Source organism: Rhinolophus hipposideros (assembly GCF_964194185.1).
Source record: "Rhinolophus hipposideros genome assembly, chromosome: 13".
Lineage (NCBI taxonomy): Eukaryota > Metazoa > Chordata > Mammalia > Chiroptera > Rhinolophidae > Rhinolophus > Rhinolophus hipposideros.
In genome coordinates this window covers 49582548-49603141 of record NC_138059.1, presented here as the reverse complement: position 1 = coordinate 49603141, position 20594 = coordinate 49582548, and the positions used below count along the sequence as shown (strand labels likewise).

At 33.9% G+C, this 20594-nt stretch overlaps 1 protein-coding gene across 5 annotated transcripts in view; it reads left to right on the top strand.

Annotated features, from left to right (window-relative positions):
• The first annotated feature begins 7767 nt into the window (after positions 1-7767).
• The window catches only part of ST18 (ST18 C2H2C-type zinc finger transcription factor), a 141478-nt gene continuing 128651 nt past the window's right edge, over positions 7768-20594 (top strand). For all 5 annotated transcript variants that reach the window (XM_081070192.1, XM_081070194.1, XM_081070197.1 and 2 more), the window contains exons 1-2: positions 7768-7904; positions 15327-15405. The gene's annotated coding sequence lies outside the window, so the exon portion shown is untranslated. The remainder of the gene's footprint in view (positions 7905-15326; positions 15406-20594) is intronic.

Genomic DNA, 20594 nt, shown 5'->3' with positions numbered 1-20594 from the left:
AGATGAGGGGAATAAACTAGTTGTTATGGACTGAATATTTGTGTCCTTACCAAATGTGTTGAAAGCTTAACCCCTCATGTGATGGTTTTTGGAAGTGAGGCCTTTGGGAGGTAATTAAATTTAGATGAGGTCATGAAGGTGAGCCCTCCCCATCGCCGCCAAAGATGGGATTAATGCCCTTATAAGAAGAGAAAGAGACCAGAGCTTTCTTTCTTTCTACTATGTGAGAACACAGTGAGAAAACAGCTATCTGCAAGCCAGGCAGAGAGTTCTCACCAGGAACTGAATCACCTTGATCTTGGACTTCCCAGCCTCTAGACTGTAAGAAATAAATGTCTACTGTTCAAGCCACCCAGTCTCTGATATTTTTTTATAGCAGCTTGAATTAAGATTAAGTACATTTGTTGTTTGTTGATTTATTGATGATAGCCATTTTGACTGGAGTGAGGTGGTATCTCATTGTGGTTTTTATTTGCATTTCTCTGATGGTTAGTGAGGTTGAGCATTTCTTCATATGTCTTCTTGCCTTCTGTATGTCCTTTTTAGAAAAATGTCTCCTCAAATCCTCTGCCCATTTTTTAATGGGGTTGTTTGGTTTTTGGAATTGAGTTGAGTAAGTTTTTTATAGATTTGTGATATTAATCCCCTATCAGATATATCATTGGCGCGGATGTGGAGAAAAGGGAACGCTAGTGCACTGTTGGTGGGATTGCAGATTAGTGCAGCCACTATGGAAAACAGTATGGAGGTATCTCAGGAATCTGAAAATGGAACTACCCTATGATCCAGTAATTCCACTCCTAGGCATCTACCCGGAGAAATCCAAAACTCCAATTCAAAAATCTGTATGCACTCCTATGTTTATTGCAGCACTTTACACAATAGCCAAGATATGGAAACAACCAAAATGCCCATCGGTAGATGACTGGATTAAGAAGCCGTGGTACATTTATACAATGGAGTATTACGCAACCATAAAGAAGAAAGAAATCTTATCATTTGCAACAACATGGATGGATCTAGAGAACACTATGTTAAGTGAAATAAGTCAGAAAAAGAAACACAAGTACCATATGATCTCACTTATATGCGGAATCTAAAGAAAAGAATATGTGAATGAACTAATCAGAAACAGTTTTGAGGACACAAAGAAAAAACCGAGAGTTGTTAGATGGGCGGGGGGGTGGGGGTTGGGGATGAGGGGAAAGGTGAAGAGATTAGGAAGCAGCTCGTAAGCACAAGATGGCCTCAGGGTTTTCTGAAAATTAATTTGGGGAACTTATTCAATAATGTTGTAAAGATTTTGTTGGGTATCCGATGGACATGCGTCCTATTTGGGAGACCACCTCAGAGATACTGTGGATGCAATGCCAACTATAATTTTATATATATAATGTGATGGCTCGGTGTGAGGTTGGAGGGATAGTGGATGGGGGGAGGGGGGTTCACAGTGTGAGGGATATAAATGATGAACATCTAAGTATTACCTTGTCTTGTACACCTGAATCTAATAAATTTAAAAAAAAAGATTAAGTACAAATCTATCTAAATAGGATAGCTGTTCTGCACTTGTGTGTGTGTGTCTGTGTGTGTGCGTAAAAGGAGTATACAGAGAAATGAGAAATTAAAGACCTATGCAGCTAGAATGACTTTACACATCTTTGGCATATACACAGTGCTGGACTTTCAGCTATGGGAATGTGATCCAGATCCAGCAAGAATGTTGAGGGATGAAGCAGATGAGCACATTACCATGGTGACCTTTCAGATCACCTAAGTCCTCTATCCAAAGCCACCATTTCACCACACATGTAAATTATGTAAAGGGATCTTAACACAGATTTTACACAGGTGAGTGGTGTTGCACATCACTTGGTGAGTATGAACAAGATAGAATATGAGTGAGCTGGCCACCAAATGTATGGACCGTATGCAATTCAGTTGCCTGGTGATGAAGCAAAACTATCTATCTAATATCAAAACCATATTGCAAATATAAAGTTATAGATATAATAGATATAGAGATAAATATAGATACAAACATAGATATAGGCATAGGTATAGGTAAAGATATATATATACAAGTACAGAAATAGATATATAGATATGTACCACATTTCTCAGCAAATATTTTACCCTGCATTATATTTTAAACTATATTTTAGTGTTCCTCTGGTTCCTGATGAAAAGAATGACCTGTTAAAAGAAAGAGCTTTAAAATTTCTTACTGATTCCATCAATCAATTTTACATGGAAATTTTCACTTTCCTGAATGATAACAGTTCTATAAAAGTTTAGAAGATGCAACATTAGAAAACATTTTCAATGGTGTCAATGTCTTGTAAAAACGCCAAAGAAAAAAGGAAAAAAAATTTCTGGAGAATTTCTTTATCAGACCCATGGTGGTTTTCACTGATCTGCTATGATGTAGAGGTATGAATGAAATTGGCAGTATTACATTGTGGTTAAGAGTGTGAGCCTGGAGGCAGACGATCTGAGTATGAATCTTAGTCCAACAACCTTACTGGCAGTACTTGGAAAATTTATTGATATTTTAGTGCCTCAACTTCCAAATTAATCCACAAAAAAGTACTTAGAACAATGTTTGCCATAAGATAAGCAGTAAGACAAGTGTTAGCTACAATTACTGTTGATAATATCATCATTATAGAAATCATTTGAGCTAACATGTTGCTGCATTGGGGGGGGTCTCTTCTTTCGTTCATTATCAAACTGTCATATGATTCTATAATTTTCCTAAAATCAGATTCCATTTTGCTTCATTTTATTGGCTATAAATATTCTACTTTTGTAAATAGTTATAGGAAATACCCAGAGTCCATATGAAGAGATAAAAAATGGCAGTGTGAACTGGATGGACAATATACTTATGAATTGTCCTTTCATTTAATCCCAGGCAGCTGGTAGAATTTAGGTGCGCTGCTTACATCTGACCCTGACAGAGCAAGCTCATAAATGTTGGCATGAAAGGTAGAAGACCTAGAAGTCAAACCTATAGTTTGGCCTCTACAGTGTTACTAAGTTTGGGATCCAGCTGACCTTTATTACCAGAACCTGCAACACTTCAAAGAAAACTTGGCACTTAGCTCTAACAGGCTGTTGCTGACTTCCTTAAGGATGCGCTGAGCCACCCAGACAAGCCAAACTGGAGAGAATGAATTCCTATGTCAAAGGATTCTAATCACACTTTAGCAGATTTTAGGGAAGCAGGCAGCTAGGGAGGAAATGTGACCAGCACTATGACAAATTACACAACAGGTACTTATAAAATTTTAGAGAGTAGAGGATTTCTTTTTGGTCTCCCTAGGGGTTATACCAATGTAGGGCAGTTTACTATGCCAGGTAGCAATTAGCGTTTAAGTTTAAAATGCTTTTAAACTGAGTTTTCAAAATTCCCAAATTAGCTAACATCATGTTTAGTGTGGTGAAAGACTGACTTTTTTCCCTCTATGATAGGGAACAAAACAATGATGTCTGCTCTTACCACTTCTAATCCATACTGGAGGTTCTGGCCAGGATAATTAGACAAGAAAATAAAATAAAAGTCATCCAGATTGAAAGGAACTAGTAGAACTATTTCCATTTGCAGATGACATAACATTGTATGTAGATTTCTATGTAGAAAATACGAAAGAATCCACTAAAAACCAGAGCTAATAAGTTCAGTAAGGTTTCAGTTTACAAAACAAATGTACAGAAATAAATTCTATTTCTATACAGTAGCAATCAACAAACAAAACATGAAAGTAAGAAAAACATTTTACTTACAATGGTATCAAAGGAATAAAATACTTAGAAATAAATGTAACAAGAGAAGCATAAAACTTTGAACACTATGAAATATCACTGAAAGAAATTAAAGGCCTACATAAATGAAAAGATGTTCATGGATTAGAAATTTCAATATTGTTAAGATGGCAATACTAACCAAAATGATCTACAGATTCAAAACATTTCCTATCAAAATACCAGCTGGCTTCTTTGCAGAAATTGACAAGTTAATCCTAAATTTTATATGGAAATTCAAGGGATTCAGAATAGCCAAAACAATCTTGAAAAAGAACAAAGAGGATTCGCATTTTTACAATTTCAAAACTTAGTGGATTTGGAATTTAAAATTCCTAAACTATAGTGATCAAGATAATGTGGCACTGGCATAAAGATAGACACAGCAATTAATGAAGAGCTAAGAGTCCAGAAATAAATCCCTACTTCTGTGGTAAATTGCTTTTTTGCAAGAATGCTAGGCAATTCACAGGGAAAGAATTTTTTTTTTTTCAACTAAGATGCTTGAACAACTGGATATCCACGTGCAAAAGAATTCAGCTGGACCCCTACTTTACACCATATACAGAAGTTAACTCAAAATGGGTTGACCTAAATGTAAGGGCTAAAAGTGTAAAACTCAGAAGAAAACACAGGTGTAATCTTTGCGACCTTGAATTTGGCAATAGTTTCTTAGATATGACAGCAAAGCACAAGCAGTCAAAGAACTGATATAGGTAAATTGGACTTTTTCATAATTAAAAATGGGTGTTTTAAAGGAGAAAATCAAGAAAGTAAAAATAAATAACCCATACAACGGGAGAAAATTTTTATAAATTGTATAGCTGATAAGGGACTTATATCTAAGGACACATATGAAAATAATTCTTACAACTCAATAATAAAAAGATAAATGATCCAATTTAAAATGGGTAAAAGATGTGAACAGACAGTTCTCCAAAAAAAGATATACAAATAACCAATAAGCACATGAAAAAATGCTCGGTATCATTAGTCATTAGGAAAATGCAAATCAATACCACGAGATACAACTTCGCATGCCCTACAACGGCCATAATAAAAAAAAAATAGACAATCACAAGCGTTGGTGAAAATGTGTAGAAAATAGGACATATACATTGCTAATAGGAATGTAAAATGGTGCAGCTGCTTTGGAAAACAATCTGGAAGTTCCTCAAACAGTTAAACATAGGGTTACCGAATGACCCAGCAATTCCTCTCCTAGGTATATACCCAAAAGAAATAAAAATATTTCCACACAAAACTTGTATATTAATATTTATAAAAGCATAATTTATGGATGTCCATCAGCTGGCAAGTGAATGAATAAAATGTGGTATATCCAAACAATGAAATATCATTCAGTAATAAAGAGAAAGTTACTGATACATGCTACAACATGGATGAAACTTGAAAATATTATGCTAAGTGAAAGAAACCAGTAACAAAGGATAAGATGTTGTATGGTTATTATGACATGTCCAAAATAGGAAACTTCATAGACACTGAAAGTAGATTAGTGGTTGCGTGGGTCTGAAGGAAGGAGTTGGCCAGGGATGAGAGGAATGGGGGTGGGTGAATAGGTTGTGACTACCAATAGTTATGGTATTTTTTGAAGGGGGTGATGAAAATGTTCTAAAATCATGACAATGGTTGCACAACTCTATAATATAGTAAAAATCATTGAATTGTGTACTTTAAATGGGTAAATAATTTGGTATGTCAATTATATTTCAATAAAGCTATTATTTTTAAAATGTCCCATATTAGGTTTATTTCAGTGTTAATATCTATTAAAGTCACTGAAATTGATCAGGTGACTGGTCTGTCAGTTAGAAATCCATATTGTTAATACACTGTTCTTGTGGCAACAACATTTGCTTCTTATATGGATTCATTTGCATCTTGTACTGGTACAGTTGATGGCTCTGTAAAGGGATTCATTCACAGAGTGGAGTTTAAGTACTATAACTCCCAGTGTGGGTATTTTTAGACTGGATATTCCCGGCTCCTAATTTCTCTTGTATTAGAATATTACCTTTAAATAGCACAATAAAGTTTTGCACTATGTAATTATATTATTTATAATACCAAATGATGAATTGATAGCCCACATGTTAGGAAGCAAAGTGAATGTACACTTTCCCTCATGGTGGAAAATGGAACTATTTTTAAAGTTGTGTTGTAAAGCATATAATATTGTACTTGATTTTAGTAAGTAGTACACTACTTTGTTTTGATTCATATAGACTTGGAGGACACTAGTATAACAGGCTAGAGGGATCCTATCTCTGTGCATGTGCTGCCAGTTCCTTGGAGGAAAGGCTCAGGCCAGCCAGAAACGGTGAGCAGGGGTGGGGAATGGGGGTAGGGGGTGAGGTGCCTCTCATAAAACCAAACACTGTAAAAGAACAATAGGAGGAAAGGGTCTCCAATAATTTATTTAGGTCCTGCTGGAAGAGAATACAAAGATATCTTACCTTACATTCCTCATTCTGTGCAGATCCTAGCAGTGTCTATGGGCTTTGTCGAATGCTGAAAGGGTGTGGGAAGGTTTTAATTCTTTTTTATAAACAACTATCCTCTTCTAAAGCAGTAAGTTCTCTCTCTCTCTCTCTCTCTCTCTCTCTCTCTCTCTCTCTCTCTCTCTCTCTCTCTCTCTCTCTCTCTCTCCACAGAGTCTAGTTTGCTCTTATAAGACTGCCATGGTGGTTTTTCTTAAAAATAATGTTAAAATAAGTAGACACAAACTTTTAAAAATGTTAATATGCGGTTCAACCTATAAACAAGCAAAAATTAATTTTTTATGTGTTAGCATGAAAATATTGCAAAGGGTGTTTAAAAAATACTTTCCAGGAAAATATTTAGAGACAAGAATTTTCACTCAGTTTTTCATCCATATGTGTATCATAAGCTCCCACTTGTTTGGGCAGTTTGGTAGTCATGTCTTTAAATGTAGAAGGTCTTATTGAAAATTGTGAAGAATTGTTTTTCCTTTATTTAATTTATTTAATACTATTAGGAGTGCATATTGAATATCCACTAAAATAGCCACATGAAAAAATTCCCTGGTGACAACGGCACAATTGGCAGAGAGGTGTGAGCTAGTGTCCAGTCGTGACAGCTAGTAATGGAAACGGAGCGCTTGGTACTCTGAACTAAGAGACCCTTCTGTGTGCAACTTGCATGGGGTCTAGTGCAAGAATAAAGCTTTCCTAAGCTCCATCCAGAAGTGTGGTTGCTTTTGTCATTTTAATTGGTGTGTGTTTGTGAAGTGGGGCCTCTATTTACTTATAGCTTGGGGCTTGTGTTTACCAAGCCTGGTGGAGGCCAAGTGACAGGACTCCTGCAAGCTCTCCTGCTGTATCTTGAGGCACTTTTCTTTTCAGTATCTGTGCCTGTCTAATTCGTGAGCTTCTGTGAAGCAAGCACAGGAGGGTACAAGGCCTACAGGGAGGAATTACACCTAATTACTCAAATAATTGCTAGGCTGTTGCCTTCTTAGTCACTGAAAATAATTTCCAGGTCCCTGGCTTTTATAGATAGTCTTCTAGAGGCAGGAGGACACAGCCCCCTTTTTAACTCAGCCCATTCACTCACAAAATCAGAACACTTGAGCCTGCAAAATTAATAAGCACCACTTCCATTACATATATTTTAGGTTGTTGTTGCCGTGGCGATAAAGTCAGGGACATTGAATCTCCTCTGTTGAGCCATTGTTATCATCCCTGGCCATCTGCTGCAGAGGAGTGATATTCCATCTCATTTGCATGATGACTGATATATGGGAGGTTTGGAAGGACATATGCCACAGCAATCATGTGATGAAAATTAAAGTGAAAGTTTTGGGCCCAGAGCCGAAAAAAAATCTGTGTATGCGCATGAGGCTGTTGATGTGCAAATGTGAATCATATTGAGAAGGTCTGAATAGGGAGGTGTGACGTAAAGAGGGGACACAAATGCAGGTGCTTATCTCTAAGCAGTCAAAGGCACGGGTTGTCATATCATGGGAACTACCTTTCAAAGAAACAGCTTTAGTGTTTCCGTTCAGCACACAAGGGAGGAGAGAAATATAAGTTTTGGAAACAAACAAAAAAGTAAGTTTAAAAGTTTTGAACCACATATGGTTCTCACTGATGTTTAAGTCATTCTGAATTTTAGTAAGTTTTTATGTCTTATGTCATAACATTTAGTTTTGTTTCTGGAAAAATATATATTACTAGAGGTTGAAGTTTAGAAGTGTGTCGATGGTTTTTCTGATGTGTATCTTGAACTTTGGTTTTTGGTTCTTGCTGTGATGTATACTAGGTCATAATTTTAAATGCTATTTCTGTCTCTCTTTTTTTTGTAAAAAAAAAGGTTACTGTATGTGTTCTGAGAAGGATTTCAGAATAAAATGTCATGGTGCAATTGCATTTATACTGCATCAGTAACGCCTTTGTTCATATACATTTTGAAATGTGCAAATTTGCAGCATAGAGTACTTGATATGAGATGAAACTCAGTATACTTTTTCCTTTGCAAAAAGTAAAGTGGAAATAATTTCTGGAATTGCAAAAATTACCATTGAGACCCCAAATCTGACATCTCTCTAGAATAGAAATATTTTGGGGTTGTCAACATAACAATATCAGTTATTTGTATAAATGAGTAACCAATATCAAAAAGATGTTTCATATATTCTTTTTGAAAAGCCAAAATTCTGGTTATGGCTTCACATAGGAAAAGAGTTTGTGGGAAGTTGTAAAGAAATTTAAATTGATAAGTATTGTATTTATAATCTTGTCTTTAAATATTTAGAGAATTGAATGAGATCAGTCTCCTTAAAAATGATACAGTTCATTTTTGGTAAATGCAGATGTCAGAAGACTCTTCAGAAATTAAAGAGTAATATTAGAAAAGGTTGTAGAATGAGAAAGACTAACCTTGAACAGAATTTTGCAAAAGGATGAGATCGATGAAATATTACTAAAGGATAGAGAAAATGTTCAAATATCTTGATAAAAAGTACTTTGTCTCATATCTCTTTCATTCTAACAAGGTATTTATTAAATATGTTTTCTTTGATACATGTGGAAATAATAGAAGTAGTCTCCTAAATGGGTGTAGTGAGTTTTTTCAGTTTCAAAGAACAAAGCAGCTAATAGGCAAAGTATGCAAAATAACTTCTCCAATATTGATATTTTTTAAGAAAGTGGCTTATTGTCAGAAAAAGTTATAACAACTCTCATCTTATGCCATAACTAGCACTGCAAAATCCAGTAAAGTAAAACGAAAAAATGATGAAGGATCCTTGAACAAAACTGTGTACACTATCTCTATGTTAGGGAAAAAAAATAAGTTTCAGGAAATAATCAGATTCATAGTGTAAAATAAAACTGAAATTAGACTTTACCTAACTTCTTTTTCCTTGCAATTAACATCTGCATATTATCCTACTATTATGCGTGTAATCTAAGATTACCAGTGATCTCTTTTTCTCCTTCTTCTAAATATTCATTTACTCAGTGGTGATTATTATGTGGCCTTCTTGGCTTACTCCAATATTAGATTAATATAGATTTCTTGTGCCAAATTAGCGGAAATCACTGTTGCACATAAGAGTGATTCACTCTTTTTTAGTTGTATTTATGTTATAGAAGCAGCATCATTTTAGCTTAAAAGCTTTCATATTTTAAATGTGAATATAATGTCCCTTGGAGAGAATAAGGTAGTCATATTTAAAATGTTTCAAAGTACATTGGAACTTTTATGAGATTCTTATTTAGTTATGTTTAAGGGAGGCCCCCCACTTTTTTTTGAACAGTGGCCTTTACTGTTCTGCTATAACATCAAACCAGTAGAGTTAAAGTTTCCTGATTCTTCTTAAATTAGACATTTATAAGTGCAAATTAAGTAGAACAGAATAGATATATTTGGAGCTGTCCATGGTAGTAGACTCTTAAATGTTAACTGTTATAAAGTGCGTATCTACATAATCTGTGTAATTGGCTTTATTACCATTTTTAAAGGTCAGAATTAATTTCTTATTAGAGAAATTAACTTTGTATATACAATAATTATTTGCAGATATGTAACAATCTTATTCTTGTAACTAAATTGCAAAACTTTAATCTTCCATAATGTTAATGAATGTTCCTGGTTGCAGCTTTAAAGTATTTATGAGTAAATAAACAAAAATCATTTATTAAGTATGTAATCATTTAGGTTGACAATATAAAAGCACAATTCAAATAGTTTCCATGGTAGTAGGCCAACGTGAACAAACATCACAAAATGTAACTTGCGTGAATTTATTGTTCTTGAAATTAGTTCTTGTCCTTGTGTGACATGCCACGTCTGCTATAGAAATCTAAAAGATCATAATTGTTTGATATGAAATGCAAAAAGAATAGTTAAATTGAAAGTTTAGCATCATGAAATTCAAAATCCCTAGCGGTATATAAACATTAAAAGAAACTTTGGACTGCTAATCCTGGGAAATGAGTTTTATGGATTGAATTCAACAAGGCTTCAGAAATGGTTCCATCTGCTGCCTAGCAGCTGGTGAAAGGATAAATTTAATTCATTAATTCATTTGGAAAAAAAGGATCCAAGTAGTAAAAACTTCCTTGCTTATAATGCATATTGGTGAAAACACAAACTGAAATCTGGTCCAATTGATCATGCTAGATAATGAGCTACATTTTGTCCTCCCTTTTTGGTAAAGGTCTTAGCGATTGAGTCAATAATGGTGTTGATTTTTATGACAATAACCAATCATTTCCAATCATTTCAATAGTTAAAAAAAAAACTCAGCAAAATTTAAAGTGAGTCAGTTTTTAACCTAGGTGAAAGCAGCCACTAGAAATTTTGTACTTTCTCATTTTGTATATGTATATATGGATAACAGTGTGTGTATTTATGCTTATATACATATATACTCTGATATATGTATATATTCTGAATCACATCAATGAACTTATATTAAATAGCATCTTCCCATTTGTTGAAATATTCAAAATTATTTAGTACTCAAATTAATATAAGTAAAGAATATTTTAGATTCAAAATTTATATTTACTCAAAAGTTGCAAGATTAAAAAATAACACTTGTTTTGTTTTCTCCTCTTTCTACACTCTAAACTAGGTGCTCCAGTCTCTGTTTTCATTCACACCTTGCAGAATACTTCAAAAGATAGAAAGTTGTATGCTGTCTTTTCCCATCTCCTCTGCTATGTTAACTATGACAAAGCATGGAAAAAAGATTTAGTTGGCTGGTTGCACAGGACTTTTTAGTATCTTTATATAAAAATAATGGAGATTTGATGCCCAGTTTCTTGTATTGTTTAAATTTAATCAACGTGATAAGGTATGAGAAAAGTTAATGTTAAATTCCCTTTAACTTAGGGTCATATTGGTGAATTCTGTATCTCCTAACATTTTAATGAGAGTGAACTTTCCTTTTGAAATGCATAGGTCACCTTTTTGGGCATGGTAAATGTTTCCTGTTGCCAGTTCATTGATCCATGATAGAGATAAGAACATCTCTGAAAACAAGTCTGTTTCAGGAGCCAGGATATATTTTAGCAATTCTTTTTGCATGGTTATTTCATGAATGGTTTTCGAGTTTTCTTTCTCTGTGGCCCATAGCTCACTGTGGTGGGTTTGTTGGATTTACTATAAAGGTTGTGTTTGCACCCTTTGGGCTGGGTTAAGAATCAGGGTTTATGCATTTACTTGTACTGTTGCATTGTTTATACAGCTTTGGTTTAGTTTTGATCTTTTTTTTTTTCCCTTTGAGGCTCTTCCACAGTGTCAGCTGCTGACTGATAGTAGGAAAAATGGCCTCGTGGTGTGAATGAAAGGGACCTAGCGGTTGGTAAACAGAGATAAGGAATAAATAGAGCACAGGCAAAAGGAGATAGTTCTGTGGGGGCCCAGATTGCTGCCAGTCTGTTCAAGGGAGATGTAGAGCCTGTCCTTTTCCCAGATTAAATTAGTGTGTGAAATCTCCAGTGACCTCCTCCCCTTCTCCCCATACTCTTTAGCCAAGCTGAACAGCCTCTGCTGTAAAGTATTCATTTTATCCAGGGACAAGCTGGACAATAGAACTCTCCCTGATACTTATGGACAGCTGTCGTCATTCATAGTGCTCTCAGCATTTCATTTTTCATAGGAGTTAAAAGGATTTTTACCTTGTAACTGAAAGAAGGCATAAATGCAACTTTGCCAGTTCTGAGGCTGCTTGGGCAGGGGGTAGGACTGAAGTGGGGGTGACTTTGGAGTAAGGAGAAACTGCTAAAGAAAACAATTCTTTTTTTGTTTTGCTAATATGATCAAACTAAGACAGAAATTAAATTTCAAACCTGGGTTCCTTGCGAAGAAAAAATACCTTTGATTCTGAAAGTTTCACAAAATTAAGGTCACCAGTGCAAACTAGATAATTCATCTCTGCCTGCTCTACCCTTGTTTTGGCTAAATATGCATGCATTTTATTACCTGTGAATAACCACCCATAAATAGTAAGCCTATAAGAAACCTCAGTAGTCCTTTTTTCAAAATTTTCTTTCCTTCTCTTTTCTTTTCTTTTTCCCCCTTTTCTTTTTTTTTTCAGTGATTTACTGCAAATATATTCAGCATTTGACTGATTAAATAGACCTTCGTCAACCTTGAGGGTCACTGTGTAGAGTATGTACATAGAAAATGCATCAGCCCATTGTACCCTGGCAGCTAATGAGATTGGTCGTTAAGTAAATGACACAAAGCCTACAAAAAAAGCTTAGCAGCTCACTAGAGTATCACAGAGTGTCCCTGCACACCACACAACGACACAAACACTGGACTAACCTAGTCCACCCCTGCTTTATTCTACATCACTGCTTCCCTGATGTCAGCGTGAGAGGCAGAACAAAGGCTAGGAGGCACCGGTAAGTCAGTCTGGCAATTAAGCCCTAGGGAGAAAGTAGAACAAATTTTAACATAATCATGAAGCTGAAAGTCCGTTTCTCGACACGTAGGTCAGAATGAAGGGATTTTGCTATCACTTCTGGAGATATTGCTTCTGTGATCAATGCTCTTATGTTGTTATTGTTGTTTTGTTTTGTCTTTTCATAAAAGTTTTTACATTTCAAAAGTAAAGTACACTCCAAAATGCAAGTGAACTTGAATTTCAGAGGTAGGCTATTTATTGGAGAAATGATGCTTTCACAAATGACTACTGTTCACGTTTGTGTTCAGGTTTGAAAAACTTTCAAATGCATGTGGCAACTTTGCTTTTAGTTAGTCCTACTGCTTTTAAAAGAAAATGGAAACCTGGGGCATGAACTTCATTCTTCAATATAAAATTGTCCCATCTGCTAATATATATTAAATATCATATATGGGATAATCATTTCTTTGATCAGTATCTTAAAAGTCAACCAATCCAATACAACAAAACAAGAAAATTAAGCCTCCTCTTTTCTTCGTATATTTCATTTCTCTTGAATCTGCAAATAAAATCATTGCTGCGAATCTGTAATATTGAATAGGATTAGTGGTTATTTGCTTGCTGTACTTGGGAAAAAAATCAAAGCTATCTGACACTGAGCATTGGCTTACTGTGTCGCTGGAAAAATGCATTTGCAGTATTGAAGTATAAGGTTGCAGGATCCTTTTAGAGAAATATGGCAACAGGAAGTTGCCAGATAGTCTTATTTTCCTTGCTGAAATGTCTGCCTGCCTTAAACTTGTGTACTTAGAGGATGCTTAGTTCAAGAGGGGATGATATTGTTACAAGACATTCAGGTAAATTAGATACTTTATTCTGAGAACTGTCAGCTAAGTGGATTGTCAACGGTTTAATAAACTCTGACAATCTCATTGAAAACATTTAAAAAGTATTGTTAACATAAGTGTGGTATTTTAAAATAGATGGATTCATAATATCAGTGACAGGATACAATTTTTAAAAACACTGTCATTTGATATTAGAATGGCATGTCATAATCATCTGTTCACAAATTAAAATTTTCCATATTATGTAGAAATCAGCTGCTAACTCACATTACTTGCACTTAAACCTTTTTATTTATGTAAGAATATAGAAATATGATACAGAATAAATCTTACTATTAGTATTCATGAGAAATTCATAATAGAAGTTCATAATATGATCTGGGTGATCAGAGTTCACATATTCTTTTTTTAGTCTTAGTGCCTTCCAAGTGCCTTCACAACATTCATTTTACTTATATAATTTGTTTAAGTCTGTATGTGTATAGTATATAACATATATTATGTATTACAAACATATTATTTTATAGTAACCAGAATTTGAAGGAAATAGATTTTGTGAAGAATGTGGTATAATTGTGTCTTGTTAATTGCAAGTAAAACATATATAAGGAAGATGTACTTTGATTTAACTAAATTCAGATTTTTCTAATACATAATCTCATCATCATGCCTTTAATATGGTAGAAATCATGGAGAAAGAAAGCTCCCTGAAATGGCTACACTTGCTACCTAATAGTTTTACTTTAAGGCAGTTACACAGCTAGTCACTCTTTTGGGCATTAGATATATTAGATTATCTTTTGATACTGAACATTTTAAATTTAAATATCATGTATTGTAATTTATTTTCTATAGTTACTAATGTTCATCATGTTAATATAGAAGTAAATTGTACAGAAAACACACAATCCTTTTAGATGGCTATAAATATTTTATCCCTGTCCTCACCACTACAGCAAAGGGTGAGCAAACTTGACTGAAATCTGTTAGACTGATAAAACTGAGTGGAATTATTTTCACAGAAATGGAAAAATAATTCCTCTGTTGTAATTAAGATTAGAGGGCACAGATCATTACTTTTTTTGTTTATGTGAACTTGTTTCCACTAATATTGGTCTTGAATTTGAGAGATTTAAAAAATTTAACTATTTAAATATGCTAAGAAAATGGCTTTATCAGATGTATAACTTTTTTTAAAGAAATTTGAGAAAGAATGTTTGTTGACAGAGGGAAACTTTGTATTACTGAACTTTTATTCAGATTCACTTATTTGACAAATAAGTATTATTAAAACAACAACTTGCTTCAAAGGATATCACTAGGTGCTGTGGATACTATAGAGTCCTCATTCCCACCCATAAAGATTATGATCTAAGAACTATAAAACATTTTTTAGATAATAAGGCGGTCATTATAAGTGTCAAATGAGTGACATACAGTGACAAGAGAATCTATGACACTCCTTTCTCAAGTTCACATGTTTGAAACCTTCCATTTACTAAATTTGTGGTCCTGTGTAAGTTATTTAACTATTCTGGGCCTCAGTTTCCTGGTTTGTTAGTTGAGGACCAGGATAGATAAATATTACCTCATGACTTATGTGAAAAGTAAATAAGATAATGTGCCTAAAGCCCCTGGTGTATCGTAGGTGTTCAAAGTGTTTTTTAACTTTCACTTGGAGTTTGAGACAGTAAGTGGCCAATACCATGTTGTATACTCCCTTACCAGTACAGAACTCTTTCTCGTGTTTTTACTTTCAGAGCCCTAAATTTCGTGAGATTTCTTGAAGAACGGTGAAAATTCCATTTTACATGGCTGAGTGATAATTTCAAATCTAAGGTAACCAGTTAAAAATAAATGTATGTTAAGTATATATGATCAAATTGACCTATTATGCATAATTTCATGACATTTCAACTTAAATTTTCTATAAGCAAAAATACTTAATTTCATTTAATTTCAAAATGGTTTATCTATAATTTAAATATTTAATTATAGTAAAAGTCTTTATCTACTAAGATTATTTCCTTTACTCCTTATTCCTTTTTAAAAAATTAATATTTTAATTTTGCCCCTTTGGGATTTATTTCAGTTTGGCTAAGATTATTTCTTTTATTTGATACTTTAGATTTGGTAAAAAAAAAAAAAAAAATCCCTCTTCAAGGAAAGGAAAGTATTTTCTTTTATCACTATTTAAAGAAACTTGAAGCTAGTTTATTGCTGAATATTTTAAAATTTCATCCCAGTGAACTCTAAGAGATACCCAAATTTCTTTACAAGTATTTGAATATTGTTTTGTCAAGTGTCACATCAAATTTATAAGCTTTGGGGCAAGAATTTATTACTTTCTTAACTCTTCAGATTTTGATTGCGGGAATTTTGTTCTGATATGGTTTGGCCTATACATTTAAGTTGCAACTTTGCAAGACTTTTGTTGCTAAGAAGAATTTCTGATCTCGTATTTCTTATATCCACAGGTAAATTGCACTGGCCCACAAAAATGCCAATGCCTTCGAAGTCTTATTAGTAACTTATACTGTTAAGTAACTACAACAGTATACTAGATTTTTAGATTAGAACATTTTAATTTATTTGATTTATACAATGTAAATATGAAGATGCCAGAGATTTCTGCACAAAATACATGTTCTCTAAATATTCCTAAATATTATATGTGTTGGTTTGTTGGAGTAAAATATATATTAATTGATATACTATTTTACTGAAGAGTTACATTTACTAATTCCATGAAAAACATTTACATTATGATTTAATTAAAAAATAGGTATGCAAATTTTTGTGGTACATTTTCTCCACCTTTTCCAAAATTTAAAAGTACCATCATCAGTTTAATTTAATTTTCTAAATGTTGAGTTTTTCCTCATGAAAGAAACATGGCTAAAGGTCAGTGTGTAGACCTTGTCTCATCCTTTTTTTCAGATGTTTCATATATGTATGTTAGGCACGAGACAAAATTTAGTTATCTTTATTTGTCACAGTAGCAGAACCAGATAAAAATGAAATGGTTAATTATTTAGAGAGAATAAACAGTACTTTCATTCTTGGGGTATAGATTAAAGAGAATAAGAAAACAAAAACTGAAAAATTTTGTTGAAAACCTAATTTGTAAAAGAATACCATCAACTAGAAAGATGCACCCATTATTTGCTCTTTTGTTTCTATAGTATATTTGGTATGAATGAGAATGAAGGTATATACCTTTTTAAAATTTTCTTCTTTTAAATATCAAACAATGGTATGGAATTAGTCTTAACATTTCTATCCTAAAGGGTGAAAATGGTGTAAGGATGAAATATGCTCAAGAAGAAAATGAAATCAAGAAAAGTTTAAGGCTGACAATATGACTACTGTAGGAAGGGGGCAAAAATTAGAGTATACAACCTATTATGTACAGAGCCCTTGATCTTTTTTTGTGTGTGTGAAAGATACCAGTGTCTACCAAAAGGGTTAAAGAAAATGCATTCTGTTGCATCTGCTTACTAAATCCCTTACTTTAGTAGAAATTCAAATTTTGTAAAGATTATTCGTTTTATTGATGCATATAATTATAATCACAAGCCATCTGCTGATTTGGCAGGCATGGTTAAAATTCTCTAACTCTCATAACCTTTCAAGTACAGTGCCCTTGGGACTCTATTTCACTTTTATATTTTGGAAAACATGTAGGGACAAATAAGGGCGGTCATCTGCAGAATGTCAGACCTGAGGAAAAGAAAGAATGGAGATTGGGGTTGCTGTTGTTATTTTTAATGGTAGAGGAAGCTATTTTTTCCTTTTCTTTCTTTCGTTTTTTGCTTCTGACTTCATGAAGGATTATCCTAGTTTCTGTGATGAATTTGGGATTTTTTTTTCCTATGGATTAAAGCTCTATCATTTTACTCCTGAAAGTCAGGTTCTAAGTCTAAACAAAATAAACAAATAAAAAACCCTTCCAAAGATTCCTTACATTGTTTTTCACAGGTACGTTAAATGCATTTCATCTAGACTCTTTGAACTAATAGAATATTCTACTGGTTTTGTTTTTCTGAAATACTCACACTCAATTGAATAAGCTTTCTGCCATAGATTTCAGATTGTGGAGAAGTTTGTATGTTTTGATACAGGCTTTTGGCATAAAGGTCAAATTTCCAAGTGTTTTTTGTATGAATTTATGTACTTACCAGATTTTCCTTTGGTATGTATCTTCTTGTGGCCCTTCTCTGCTACCATAAACATTTGAAGTTTGATTACATTCTATATGTGATTCACTTAATTCCTTAGAAATGTTTCTTTCATAATCAACCTTATCAGCCAGAGGATTTCAAGGGTCAGGTTTGGCATTTGGTATGTAGGCCATATCACAGCAGACTGTAAGTAAGCTGAGGGGAATTTAAAGAGATCATAGGAGTTCAGGACTTCTTAGATTTGTCAAATAACAGAAACATACACATACTCCCCCCCCATATCTCTCTCTCTCTCTCTCTCTCTCTGTCTCTCTGTCTCTGTCTCTGTCTGTCTCTCTCTCTCTCTCTCTCTTTCTCTCTCTCTCTCTCTCTCACACACACACACACACACACATATACACACACACACACACACACACGTACCTCTGAAATTTTTGACCCAAGAACTAGTTCTTAGGGTTTTCGGCAAATAAGAAAAAGAACTTCTGGAACAAACATTGTGCATATGAATTTTTTCATAACAATGATAATATATATATATATAACAATAATAATAATCTTTAACATTTACCAAGTGCTTATACTGTGCCAGGCACTGTGTTGTTCTCATGTATTATATAATGTATTATTATATAATTATTATATATTTATTATATAATATTATATAATTTAGTACTCATAGTATTTCCATTGACACCCTTTTTTTGCAGAGGAAGCAGAGACATTAAGATGCTTTTCTTTAGGTCACCAGCAGGGTAGAGGCTTGAGCTCAAATCTGTTTCCCAAACCCATGCTCTTAATCTCTCCCTGTGCTCCATGATCTATGGGAACAAAATATAGGGGAAAACATAATGTCAGCAACATAGTGTCAAATGACACTGAGTCCCAAGTACACCTGGGTTCTAGTCATAATTAAATATCACTAAGTAATTAAATGATCCTGATGAAATAACTTGACAAATCACTTTATTTTCTTTATAGATAACATGTGTCATGATAAGGTTTACAGTAGGTTACCCCTGGGGTCCCTTTCATTTCCTAAATTCTAAAGCTCTATGAACTCTTTATGACTAAAACATCCCATGAATTTGAAAAATAATTCGGAGACAGCATAAGCCTTCATTATTCCTCTGGAAGACACACATATTTAGCATGCCAATTAACCTTGATATTAGAAGTAGTCATTCTGAGTACTATATGATTTTTAGCTCCATTCGATCAAAAGTTAAATATTTGGCTGTAGAGCCAAAAATCTTAGCTCTGTGAACATAAACATAGATACTTAGAAACTTCTGGTAATTGAATTCTTCCTCTGAGTATTTTGGTGTGAAGCAGAAAATATTATTTTTTATTATAATAATATAGCTTTAACATAGGTCCAACCACTCTTCTAAGTACTCTGCGTCTATGAATTCTTTTAAATCTCACAACTACCATAACTAGAGAAACAGCCTATAGGATAAAGTCTGCTATCACCCCCTTTTTATAAATGAGAAGACTACACAATGAAGAGGTACTGCAACCTGTGGGAGACTGTGGCTGGAGTGTCGGAGCCTCGACTGCACCTCAGCACCATAATCTTTTGCGAACCACTACACATTCGGCCTCCATGGGCTTACTAAAGTTTCACTTTGCTTAAAATCATGTTTGGAAATACAGCTTACAGGTTACAAAATATTTAGACATATTGTAGTATTTATTTTTGTATTTTAGATCTTAATTAATCAGTTACTATTATAGTACTCACATAGTTTCTTTAAATTATTATAGGAGATTAACCTGAAGGCATTTTTAAATTTTTAAAAATGTTGTAAATACCATGTTGAAAATATAGTACTAAGTAAAAAAGAGTCAAGTTGATGAGATTTGACAAAAATCCTTTAGAAGAGGAACTGTATTTAAAATCATTTTATTCTTCTCAATACCTCACAGAGAAACTTTGAATTTATTGAGAAGTGTACCAAGTATTTGTTGAAAGAAAGAATATAGGACTGGAGAGGTTTAATCACTGTAAAACTCTTCCTAAGTAGATACCACATTAAGTGAAAAAAAAAGTAAAATATTTTATTCCAGCTGGATATGATTTAAAATGTTGCTTCTATTTTATATGTCCTAAAGTTGCCAAGAAAGTGAAGCAAAAATTGTGAATATTAGCACTAGAAAATTGTGAAGAGGTTATGTAGGTTCTGTGCAATCAGTTGATTAAGAAATATTTATGTTCCTAGAAGGTACCAGAAGTACAGAGAATGAGTGTAAGACATAATATATGCCCTCAAGGATTTTATGAACCAGAGTAGAGGACAGTGCTATAGGTGAAGCTCCCAACCTTGTTCAGGTAATTGTTCATGTGATGGGGGAGGCTTATGCACTACTGTAGCCTGTGCAAAGAAAAGTACACTGTGGCCACATGCAATTCTACTCTGCCACTCGGCCTTAATTCATATGGGGCTGGAGCATCTCACCAGGCATTAGTCAATTCTATTTTCCCTCTAAAAGATAGAGTTATGGCTTAAAGAATAGAATGACCACCTTTGCTTAGAGGTAGCATCTGGGAAGATTTCACAGAAGAGGCATTTAAAGACTCTTGAATCCTTTCATTCAATAAACTTATTGAGGATCTATTATATTTGAACAACTGTGTCAAGCAATGAGGATACAGACATAAGTACTGTAAGATCTCACACCATAGCAGGTGACAAGCAAACTGATATTTACAATAGAGTGGGACTGTTTTATACAAGAGGCAAGCCCAAGACCCAGATTTGAAAACTGGTCGAGTCATAAATGACAGCCATCTGGCTCGGACTACAGGGTGGGTGGGTAACAAAGAAGAGATTCAGAAGG